The 13,130-nt window shown below is 32.4% G+C and overlaps 1 protein-coding gene across 7 annotated transcripts in view; it reads left to right on the plus strand.

Annotated features, from left to right (window-relative positions):
* Positions 1–13,130, plus strand: part of USP15 (ubiquitin specific peptidase 15) — a 107,603-nt gene that overhangs the window by 48,637 nt on the left and 45,836 nt on the right. The window lies entirely within an intron of this gene.

Raw genomic sequence — 13,130 nt, forward strand, 5'->3', positions numbered from 1 at the left:
TTGATATCTACTCTCTTAACAAAGTTTTAAATGTGTGTGCTTACAGTATTAACTGTAGGCACATTGTTGTACAGCAAATTTCTAGAATTTATTCATCTTATAAAACTGAAACTTTGTTCCAGTTGAATGGCAACTTCTCATTTCTCCCTTTCCCTGGCTCCTGAAGACCACCATTCTGCTCTGTTTCTATGAATTTGACTAGTTTACATAACTTCATATAAGTGAATCGTGCACTATTTGTCCTTACTTTACCAAGCATAATATCCCTCAGATTCATCTACATCATCACATATAATAGGATTTCCTTCCTTTTTAAGGCTGAATAATACTCCATCATATGTATATACCATATTTTCTTTATACTTTTATCTATCAGCAGACATTTAGGCTGTTTCCATTATCTTGACTATTGTAAATTTACTGCCAAGAACTTGGAAGGGCAGATGTCTCTTCAAGATACTGGTATCATTTCCTTTGGATATATACCAAGAAATGAGGTATCTGGATCATGTAGTTCTGTTTTTAATTTTTTAAGGAACCTTCATACTGGTTTTCAGAGTGGCTGCACCATTTTACATTTTCACCAACAGTGTATAAGGGTTACTATTTCCACATATCCTTGCTAGTATTTATCTTTTGTTCTTTTGATAACCTAAAAGATGTGAATTGGTATCTCTCTCATTGTGGTTTGATTTGAATTTCCCCAGCGATTACTGATGTTGATAATCTTTTTCATATACCTTTTGCCATTTGTATTCCTTCTTTAGAGGAATGTCTATTCAAACAAATCCTAGGCCCATTTTTTAATCTGGTTATGTGGGGGGTTTGCTATTGAATTGTAGGAGTTTCTTGTATATTTCAGATATTACTCCCTTATCAGAAATGTGGTTTAAAGATTTAAAAATAAGACCTGAATCTATAAATCTAGAAGAAATCTTAGGGGAAAAGCTTCATGACATTGGTCTAGGCAGTGATTTCTTGAATATGACACCAAAAGCGCAAGTACCAAAAGCAGTAATAGACAAAAGGGACTACATCAAACTAAAAAGTTTCTACACAGTAAAGAAAACAAGCAACAGAGTGAAAACGCGACATACCAAATGGGAGGGGATATTTTTTAATGGTTTTAGGATTTTCAGATCCACACTCCATTATCAGAGACCAAGGGCTCATTGAATTTCAATAATTGGACTTTTAAACCTTTGAGAAGTAATACGGTACATGTGTCACCTGTTATTTTACTATTTCTGTAGAGTCCAGGGGACTCTCCTAATTAAGCACATTAATATTCAGCAGGTATTCACACTAAAGAGAATAAGTAAGGACTATAAATAGCTCATATCAGTTCAAGATAGATTGCTCTCAAGTGAACTGTGAAAAAATTTTTAAGTTTTTAGAGCTTTTGGAATTTCAGATTTTATGATAAGGGGTTGTGAATTGTATTTTGAAATCCTTAAAATAATGATTCTCAAATTAATTATTAATAATTTAGTAATTGCTAACCTAGCCAATGAAAGAGAAGAATGACCTGCCACTTAATTTTTTTCAAAACTAAAATGCACCTTTAGTGAGTAATTCTCTTTCTTTTTTATCTTCTGTGAAGTGTTTTACTTAAAATTTTTCATGGGCATATGCCTAAGTATATTAGTTATATTTTACTTTTACTCCTTTTAGTTGGATATAAGGGTAGAACTTAGTATAAGAAGATACTAAAAGTACATGGTAGTATCATGTAGATTTCTTGATTGATGAAGTTTTAGAAGTTAAGAATATTTTCTTTGTGAATATTCACATTTAGTCTTTAGATCAGAACTACTGTTTTTTTCTAGCTTATCTTTAGATTGTTATATACTTGTTGTAGCTTTAAATAATTTCTGAAATTACTGAATTGCTTGTGGGTTAATATAAAAATACCATGAGTTCCAAAGATTGATAGATCTTTTCTACTTAAAATTATTGATATTCATCTGAGAGATAAAACTGTGTATTTTCTTTTATTATCTTTGTTCCTGTCTAGCTCAGGACCATTTTTATTTAAACAGCTATAGTTACTTGCTTGGTCAGAGAATACAATTTCTTATATAATACCTTACATATTATATACATGCAATAAAATATTGGTAAATGAAGGTGTATAGTGGAGATACACAGAAGTACAGTTGAGCCCCATTCTTCACTAAATCAACCAGTTTATTAGGGAACCCAAATATTAAAACATGAAAAGTTAAGTATCCATTCACTGTAAAGTGTGAGAAATACCATATAACAGTATGTCATAAATTGCTAAATGATAGTTATTAGAATACCCAAAAGAAGTTTTTAATTAGCTTCTAGTATATGAAAAGACTATCAGAAAACTGAGAATAAAAGGCAGTTCTCCTAACTCAATAAAGCCTATAAATCCAAAGTCTGTAGCAAACATTATATTTGAGAAATTTTGAACATAAACCAAATAAGAATCGAAATTTTAAAAATAATAAAATTCACTGTTTGCATGATACAGTCATCTACATAAAATCCGAAAACAATCAGCAGACTACTAAACCTAAGAGAATTCAGTAACATTAATAAAAGATTATTTATAAAAATTAATAGGTGTTTTCCACACCCATAGGTCAGCGGTTTTTTTTTTTTTTTTAACAAAGAACCAGATAATATTTTTAGCTTTATGGACCATAGGGTCTCTGACTCAACTATAACTGCTGATAGAACTCGAAAGCAGCAGTGGACATTGAACAAATGGACATGGCTGTGTTCCTGTAAAACTTTACTTTAAAAAGCATGTGCATTTGGCTTGTGAGCCGTACATTCCTGACCCTGCTATATAATACTAGAAGATAGCATAACAAAAATTAACCTAATTAGGAATGCATAAAACTTTCATGGAAAAAAATTCTAACTTCATTAAAGATGAAAGATTACATGATAATCTTAACCTAGTCTGCTTCTGTAAATCTGTCATGTCAGTGCCTCATATTCAAAATTCTGTCCTGAGCTTTTTTTTCTTTAGGGTGTTTTAGGGTGTGTTTGTGTGTGTGTGTGTGTGTGTGAGAGAGAGAGAGAGAGAGAAATTTGACAAATTCATTCCAAAATTAGCATATACCAATCAAGGTCCAGGCCTTAGAAGGAAGTGCTGAACTACTAGATAGTGAGAACTACTACAAAGCTATAGTAATAAAAACAGTATGGTCCTAGCAAAAGAGAGGCAAATAGACTGGAATAAGCTAGTGAGCTTAGAAAAATTCATGTATGTATGAGAACTTGATAAGTGGCACTGCTAGACAATAAGAAGCAGATTGCTTAAAGCAGATAGGTGCTTAGCTTTTATTAGAACTATTTGGAGCTCACACATTATATACAAAGACAGACTTCAGGAGAAATGAAGACCCAAATAAGAAATAAAAAGCTTTAACATTAATAAGATATTTTGTAGCATATCTATGACTTAGGGCTCCCAGAACATAACATGAAAAATCAGTGGATTTGATTACATCAAAATTAAGTATTTTTGTTAAAAGAACCATATACAAAGTTAAAAGTCAGGTGTCAGTTTTAGAAAATCTTAAACCTACAAGGAAATGATACCTACAGTGTGTAAAGAACTGGTATGAATTAACAGAAACAAAGCAAACAAACTTTAAAAAAAAATAAAAAATATAGTTTAAAAAAGGGGAAGCCCAAATGCTGACAGGTAGCTGAGAGGATACACAAACTACTAATCAGAAAAATTAAAGTGTGAGCTGCAACCTAATAGCCATCAGAAATGACAAAAAGTTAAAAGGGTGCTAGTATAAAGTGTTCAGAGGATTGTGGGAGAAATCTTATGTACTTATGACGGGAATACAGACTAGTGCCACCAATCAGGAATGTTTAATCCCTCTGACCCAGCGCTCAGTGGAATTTTTACGCAGGTCGCTGAATATACAGTCTTTGTAGCTGCGTTGTTTGTGGTAGTGGGGATGTGAAGGCAACCTAACTAAATGTCTATCCCTGGTGGAATGAATGAGAAAAATGATGGTGATATACTGTGGAATACCAGTACAGCAGGTAGAAGTAACAGTGGTGAGATCTTTAAAACTGGATAAATTTTTTTTTTTTTTTTTTTTTTTTTAGTTTTTTTTGAGGGGAGAGTAGGTGGAGGGAGGCAATTAGGTTTAGTTACTTCTTTTTAGAGGAGGTACTGGGGATTGAACGCAGGACTTTATACATACTAAGCACACACTCTACCGCTTGAGCTATACCCTCCCCCCAAAACTGGATAAACTTTAAAACATACAGTTGAGAGAAAAAGTAAAAAAAAAAAAAAAAAATGAGATTTAACTCAGAACCGTTTAGGTGAACTGAGAACAGAACATACTACATAAAAACATAATACCTAAGATCACTGAGAAAGCACCTGTAGTGGAGGAAAATAGAAGTACAGCCAAAAAAACGTTTGAGGAATTACCATTTGCTTTTATTTATATGTATATAATTGAAGTAAGAATGTAGATTCTTTTTTCTGGATGAATGCAGCTTTTTTAAAAAGCAAAATTCTGTATATTCATTGAAATCACATTATAAGCACATGTAGACTAGATAAATTCGACTCCAGCAGAGGGCATGCAATTTAAAGTTCCTCAAGAAAGAAATTTCAAGATATTAAGATACAGAATAGCCTGTTTTATGTGCTTACAATTGTCATATCTGTCAGGAAACAACCCCTGGTCCTCAACATAGAATGAAGATGCTGGTTCTAATGAACATCTCTGACCTGGGATCTGTCCAGTGCTCATACTGCTTAGCACGTAATCAGTTCCTACCTAGAGCATTAAAAGCTAAGAAAAAATCATTAAAAGCTATAATAGGTGATAGAAGGAAGAATCACGTGAGTTTGTTAATAGCGTTGTTTTCTAGAGCTCATCCCCAGAATTTCTGATGTGGTAGGTCTGGGTAGGGCTTATGAGTTTGCACTTCTGATAAGCTTACAACACTATGGTAAGATTCTAATGCTGTTGGTCTAGGTATCACACTTGAGAAATTCTATAGGTAATGTTTCTTAATATGTATTGTGTGAACCACCATAGGCGGTAGCTTCCAGAGTCCTCCCCCAAGACCAGCAGAATATAAATCTTTATGAGGGGGGCTGCTTATGAGCAAGAAAATTTAAGAGCACCACTACAGTGGGCGTATGTTCACTAAGAGAAAGCATGTTAGTATCTGTGTGACTTTTCCATACCACTGAAAACAAAGAATTTAATTGTTCTAAAGGTTTTAGAATCATAGTAGGCCCATTTTTATCAGAATGGAGACCATATATCTCATCTGAAAAAATGTCAAATATTAAAAAAAGTTAACGGTAAAATACAATTTTGTTTAAAACATGTAGTCCTATAGTTATAAAAATGTATACACTCTAAGACAACACAAAATCTATATTAGAAATCTAAAAACCTGGCAGGGGAGGGTTTAGTTCAGAGGTAGAGTGCATGCCTGGATTCAGTCCCTAAGTACCTCTATTAAAAAAAAAAGTAATTACCCTCTACCCCTCAACAAATTTACAGTATATGTCAGTTATGCCTCATAAAACTGGAAGGGAGTAAAACAGAATTGTTTTTTAAAAAATTAAGAACCTACCTAAAAAATATTCAAAAGTTTTCTATCTGTATTTTTCTGCTGAATATCAATATATAATTTGAATTTTTCATCTTTATATTCATACTATAGTTTTAAATACTCAGGTGCTTAATTTTTTCAGAACTTGCATTTGTAATCTAGTTTTTAAGTATCTAATTTCTTAAAATCTCTCAAAAACACGATATTTTCTAATGATACCTTAGGAAAGCTTAAACAACTTTTTTTCTATTTTGTTAAATTGACTATTTTTTTTCCAAAAGTGTTGGCATCAGATGGATAGTCTAATTATTCAATTGGGTATAGGTGGCTGCTTACATCTTATATTTCCAAAGGTTATTTTAAAGTAGAATAGTTTTAGAAGCCTGGAGGTTCCTAAGGAGAAACCGATAGATTATCCCTTTCTTCAGAAAATGTGTTTAACGTTAACACCTTATTCCTCAGTTAGAAGCAGTGCAACTTTATTTATTTATATTAATTGACTAAGTTGTACTATTAATTTTTTTCTGTGTGGTTTCATTTAGGTATAATTATTTCAAAAGATGCCTTTGAGATTACTAACATTATAGAAATAAAAAGATCCAAATTTTGCTATTTTCCTGAAGTAAGCAAAAATTCTTGTGAGGGTAGCATGAGAAGTTGATTGAATTCAGACATTTTTATTAATTACTCAAAAATATGGATATGTTACACAAGATTAAGAATCTGGTGAAAAAAATTAAGGGTCATTGATGACTGTGAAGCAGCAGTTTTTGTAGGCTAGAAATCATTCAGCAAAGAATCCAGAATCAACCAGATAAGGCACGAGAGTTTAAAAAAATCAAATGGAAAACCAAGCTAGTCGTTCTTAACTCACACATCCCTCTGCCATCTGTGTTGTTCTGATTAATGGAATTCGAAATTGGTAACTGAAACACTAAGTATAAACTTAATCTAGTGCAGTATTATTATTTTTACAACACTCTGTCCCTGAGTGCTCTGCTTAGAGAGACGATACACTTTATAAATAAAACCATGGCATACTACTCTTTTAGTTAGGATAAATAATAAACATCTAGATGACTCTGCAATATTCTGGGTTTTTTGGGTTTTTTTACACCATCCATTTTGATATTGTACCTGTTTAAATACAGGTAGAAAAAATTAGCATATACTTCTTTAGAATTTTTTAAAGTTACTAAACCCAATTTGCATATATAGTAATTACAAGGTTAACTATATAAATTGATTCAGAAAGAGTGGATAGACCTATTAGATTGAAAATTATTAAAATGCTAAAATGTATATATATATAAAATAATAAAATTATTAAAATGAAATTAATAAAGTACTGTCAGAAAAAGTATTGTTCTCATTTTAACAATAAACTGTACAGAGACCTTTTAAGTATTTATAAGCATGATAGTCTCTGCTCATTTGAAACATTAGTAAATTTGGTTGTGACAGTTTTATTTTGGTACCAGAGAGCTATGGTTATTATAGCCAACAGAAAGTGCATTCTTTTTTTTTTTTTAATATGTTGTACTTTATTTTTTAGGGGTGAGGTAATTAGGTTTACTTATTTATTAATTTTTTTAAGGAGGTACTGGGGACTGAACCCAGGACCTTGTGTGTGCTAAGCATGTGCTCTACCATTTGAGCTATACCCTGTCCCCAGAAAGTGCATTCTTGAAGTTTTTGTGAAAGTATACAGATTTGTTACCAATTTTAACCTTGTTCAGATACTAGAAGTGGGTGATTGAGTGACTTTGATTTGTAGGAGTTGAGAGGATGGCTCAAGAGCCAGCTTTTCATTCCTTGTCATTCATTCATTCATAGTCATATATTTTTAATTAATAACATGTCTTCAATTTGAAATGCAACCTGTGAGCCATAAATCTAGGATAATATTCCAAAATCTGCAGTTTGCTTTCATTTTTAAAGACATTTTGAATCTATAAATTTTCTTTCATACATTATCTCATTTTATCTTCTTACTATTGTTCTCATTGAGAAAAAGACATAAAATGACTTTTTCTGAGACTGTGAAGTTTGGGGTAAGAACTATATACTAAACTTTAAAGGGTGTCTCTAAGTAATGATATAAAACAAAGATCAAATAGAGGGGATAATCCTCAAGGTTCAGGAAACTTGGATCCTATTTTGTCAGAGAGGCCAAGGGAAAGAAGAGCTTCTAGAAGAAAGGGAATGGTAAGCAGTGCTAAATGATGCAGAGATTAGGGGGAGAACAGAAGAGATTCAGTGTATTTGACAAATGGAGACAGCGTGAATGAGAAGTAGATTATAGGAAAAGAGGAGACGAATACCTAGTCAGGAAATGGAACAAGTGATATAGATCACTCATGAAATGTACTAAAAGAAGAAAGATAACTAAGGTACTTGGTTGGAAAGGCAGGATTCCTGGAGAGAAAAAGAAACTACATATAAATCTGTTTGTTATTTAAGTATACACATCCTTTCCTGGGTATTTGCCACTTAATGATAAAGATGGCATAATGGTAGAATGAATGTTCTGTGTACTGCTGTCTACCGATAAACTGTTTTTTCCTGGTTATTTTATTTTAGTGGTCCAAACTCCAAATCTTTTTTGGAAATGCTTGTGTACATAAATAAACACTCCCCATAATTCTGTACTTTGAGGTTCCTCAATTTAATAGTCATTAAGATCTTGAGTGTGTATGCAGATTTTACTTTGAAATGCTGAAAATGCACATTGATTAAATATTGCCTTCATGTAGACAATGTGTCTACTTTCTGTTGTGATAAGATAATGTATAATCTAGTACTATGTCTCCAAGTTTTACCAAAGAGAGCATGGTCACAGTCAAGCTTATTATAAGCCAGTGTTAGATTCAGTATTTAAAAGTCGTATCCAAATCTAATTGCTGTTAGGACATTTTGATAGTACATTTTATGCATAAATGAATGTAACTTAAGTATAGAGTTCTCATATAGATACATGATATTCACAGGTACTAAAAAAAATTACTGGATATTTTATTTCTTCCTTTCTCTCCTGGTTTGTTCCAAAAAGGATTTGAGCAATTTACAGCAAAACATACAAGTCAAGGTTAACTGTATGAATAGATACAGAAGTCAGGACAAATGGAAAATAAATACAGTAAGATGAAACCAGAGAAGTTAGTTGGTAGGAGCTGTAAGAGCTTTTGAAGTTACTAAAATTGATCTGCAAATGTTACGGACTTACTTTGGATCCCGATTCAAACTAACCAACTTCTGAGACATTTGGGGGGTAAAAAATGTAAACATGAACTGAGTATTAGATTGGGACAGAGAGTAGTATCAAAAAAGATCTCTTGCCTGCTAGGGATGTATATGTGGTGTTTACAGGTGAAATCATAAATGTCTGAGATTTACTTTAAAATAGTCCAGCAAAAACATGAAGGAACAGAGGCTGAAAGGATTATAGATAAAACAGGAGTGATAGAATGTTAACAATTTTTGAAGCTGAATGACTGATACTGGGTACTTGAGAACTTGTGTATATTTGGAAATTTCTATTAGACATCAAAAATAAAAGTTGCAGTTTTGGTGCTGAGATTCATAATGGCTGAAGAAAGTAACTGTAATTTTATTTTTTTTAAATGAAATGTTTTGTCAAATCCCATATATATCACTCAAAATAAGGAACAAAAATTAAGTTGTGAGAAACAATTTATATATAAATTTCCTTAAACTCTCTCTTTCTATTTTTTAAGTATTTAACACCTGGCCTGACATAAAGGAGACACACAGCAAGTGCTTGTTGAACTGAACTAATTTTGTATCTCACAGCAGTGACAGTGTTTAACTTTCAAGAGATTTAAGTTTCTCTTTTTCTCTACGAACTTACCTTAAGATGGTTGTTAGAAATGGGGAGAGTTTAAGGTCAGTTTTGTTTTTCTTAATAAGATAATTTTTGTTTTATAGTATTTTACAAATTTCGGTTGTTTTACGTCAGGTTTGAAATTAACTAAAAATTTTTAAAATAATTGTTTTGCTGTGTCTGCATTCAGACTCAATTTCTCTATATTTTGATTGCTCAATATGGTATTAGATTTTCATGTATGTTAAATATTTAGGTAACTTAACCAAGAATAAGCCTTGTTTTTCTGTTGAGGTAAGAATTTCAACTTAGCCTCGAATTGCAGGCTTTTAGTTAAAACATTGGGAATACAGGCATTAAAATACTGCATTCAGTTGTCAGGGATGAAGTTTAATTTTCTGTCTTCATGAAATCATTTCAGGTAAATTGATGTTGTACCTTTTTCTGTCTTGTTAAGAGATGAATTGCTGTCTTACGGTACACCTAGCCCAAACAAGCCAAAATTAGTTTTAACACTAGATAACTGGCTTAGCGTCTACACTGTGTATATTCTAAGCATTTTTTTCTCTTGTCTCTTCAGAAGGCTATTAGTGCAGAGTTGCTAATGAACAGTGTAATTTCCATATTATATCAAAGAAAGAGAGCTGAAGAGCTCAGGTTATACTCCACAGATTGACTAATTAACCCCTAAATTAACTCCACAAATGTTAGCTGGGTTGGGCTATGTGTAAACTAGGTCAGAAGTTGGAATCAGAATAGATAAGTGATCTAATTTAACAATAATGCCTGTAGCAGCATTGGGAAAAAGTGTTATCATACTTCATATTTACCTGTGGACCACATCCATCCTTCTCTCTGATCTCCATGCTATTTAAGGACACTCTCTCTACCAATGGTTTTTATCCCAATACTTCCTAGACCTTGCTTTTTTCCTTCATTATCTCCTCTCTCCTGCATATATAAATGCCATATCTATGGAGGACACTCAGTTAACCCTAGTTTATGCTTTTGTTTCTTTTCCAGTGTCATCTTCCCTGCTAGGCTGTAAATATAAACAAATCTCTCTTATCTTTAAAAATAAAAACAAAAATCCCATAAACTTCCTCTGAATACCATTTAGTTTAACTTTTATTTTTAAATTCAGGGCTGTGTGTGATTGGGTTTGTTTATTTATTTATTTATTTTATTTATTAATGGCAGTATTGGGGATTGAACCCAGGACCTCATGCATGCTAGGCATGCACGTCTACCACTGAGCTATACCCTACCCCACCCAGCTTTGTTTGAAACCTAGTTTATTTGACCTCTCTTTAATACTTCGTTTTGATAACTATCTCCTGTAGAATTTCTCTTATTTTTAATCTGTGGACTGTTTTCACCTCCCTGACAAATCCCCTGGCTGGCTGGCTCTTCCTGTCCAGGGCTGCCTGTTTGATTGAGTGGGTTGTGTATGCACAATTCTTGGAGGCATTATTCACACTGTACTCCATGTAAAAGGCCATCCTTCGCATTGTGCAGTTTTACCAATCATTGTTTTTGTGCTGTTAATGCAAGTATTCACCCAGTGAAGGAGGTTAAGTAACATTTAAAAAGCATGTTGGTGTTTTTATTAAACTAGTTTTGACTTCATGGACAGATGCCCTGAAAGGATCTTGTAGCCCCCTCAGTGTGCATGGATTGTACTTTGAGAACTGCTTCCTGAACTTCCAAGACATGTTGCTCTTGCCCACTCCACTGCCTTAGTCCCAGTCTTTATTGTTTCTCACCTTTGTTTTTATAGTCTCCTAAATGACTTTCCAATCTTCAGTCTCTTTCTTTCTCCAGAGTTACCTTTCTAAAATACAAATCTCATTATGTTGATATTCTTAAAATCTTTCAACATGCCACAGTGCAATTGGATAAAATCCAAATTCCTTCAGAGAACATAAAAGGTTATTTATTATCATAACTATCTTACTAACCTCTGTCCCTATCACTACATACTTCCTACACTTTCAGCCAATAAATTGATAATTCCCTTAAACACTTCATGGTTTTTATAGTCCCACACATTTTCACATGCTATTCTCTCCACCTGGAATACTTTCACTTTCCAGTTCCCACCTACCTCTCCAACTATACACATCAGTTTACAATCACCTCATGTTACTACCCACAAAATTTTATATTTTGTTATAATTTTAAAATTTTTTTAAAACATATACTGTTTTATAGTTATTTTGCTTATGTGTCATTTTCCCCTGTTAGATTATGAGCTATTTGAGGTCAGGAACTATGTCTGTCTTTGTATTCCTAGTACTTAACAGGGACAAAGCATAATGTAATCATTTAATAAATGAGTATTTTAATGAATATCATAGAAACTTCTATTACTGTCCTGGGGTAGAGTTGCTAATGAATAGTAAAAAGGCCATAGACAGGCAGGAAAAGGGGAAAAAAATATATATATACGTATGTATGTATATGTATATATGCCTTAGCCACTTTGTTGGATGAAGTAATAAATCTTTATTTTCGTAATTTTACTCTTAAGTACAAAGTAATATTTCATTTTATATCTGTGTCCCTGAAAAGCTATGATGATTTGAATTAAATTGTAGTCAAATGGATCACATTTTGAAAAATTAACCTCCTTAATTCAGTATAACTCAAACTCAGTGTTTTTGAAATGTTTTTGTAATTTAGCATTCTTAACATGAAGGCAAAAAAATGCCAGAATACTTCTGTATTTCGATTAATATTTTTAAATTAGTACCTTAAAATATTAGGATATTAAAATTGCCTTTAAGTGTGTTTTCTACATTGTTTTATATTAAAACTTGTTTGATTTTTGTTTTGAGCTTAGTACAGTTAAAATCTTGTAAAGGTCTTCTGTCAGAAGGGCACCTAAATAGATATCCCTGTATGCAACCTGAATCAACAACAACAAAAACCTCCTTTAAAATGAAGAAAAAAATTTACCAAGATTTCATAATGTATAAAACTTCAGAAGTTAAATAAAATTTTTATATGTAAGAAATTTTATTACCCACCATTTAATTTAGCGAAATCCAAATTACCTTAAAGCTAACTTTGTAGATTATACTTCCCTGCCCATGGACCGTTTCACTGTTCATTAGTACCTGAATAGAGGAAATAAAATAATTTTCTAAAACTAATCACTTTGGGTTCGCTGATTTAGAATTTACGATGACTGAGATACTGAACTGAAAGTTAGCTATGGCCCATGGGCTAGATGTTGCCTACTAAATTAAAATTGTACACAAAATTATAAGAGAAATTAAATCTTTCAGAGAATTTTAGGTACTTTAAAATCATTCTTATGCAGTAGCCTTGTTTATTATAAATCATACCTTTAAAGCATATTATTTGATTAAAAACCATTAGTAACTGAGAGTCTCCAAAAAGATTCTGAATTAGTGAGGTGTGTAATATATAGTCAGGTTTATATCTGTTCAGTTTTTGCAGGGATAACTTTGGCCAGAAATTACTTCTTGGGATTATGTTTGGAATTCTCTTGCTGTTTCATCTCTCTTGCCTTATACTTTTAAAAATTGGTAAATCCTCTGATGTCTGTGTCAGTGTTGTACATAATTAGAATGCCATGGTACCTACTGAGACACAAAGTGGATTTCTTTTACATGCTCCCTTAAAAAAATTAATATTTTATTTCCATTGATTTAAGGAAATT

This window comes from Camelus bactrianus, chromosome 12 (genome assembly GCF_048773025.1).
Source record: "Camelus bactrianus isolate YW-2024 breed Bactrian camel chromosome 12, ASM4877302v1, whole genome shotgun sequence".
Taxonomy (NCBI): domain Eukaryota; kingdom Metazoa; phylum Chordata; class Mammalia; order Artiodactyla; family Camelidae; genus Camelus; species Camelus bactrianus.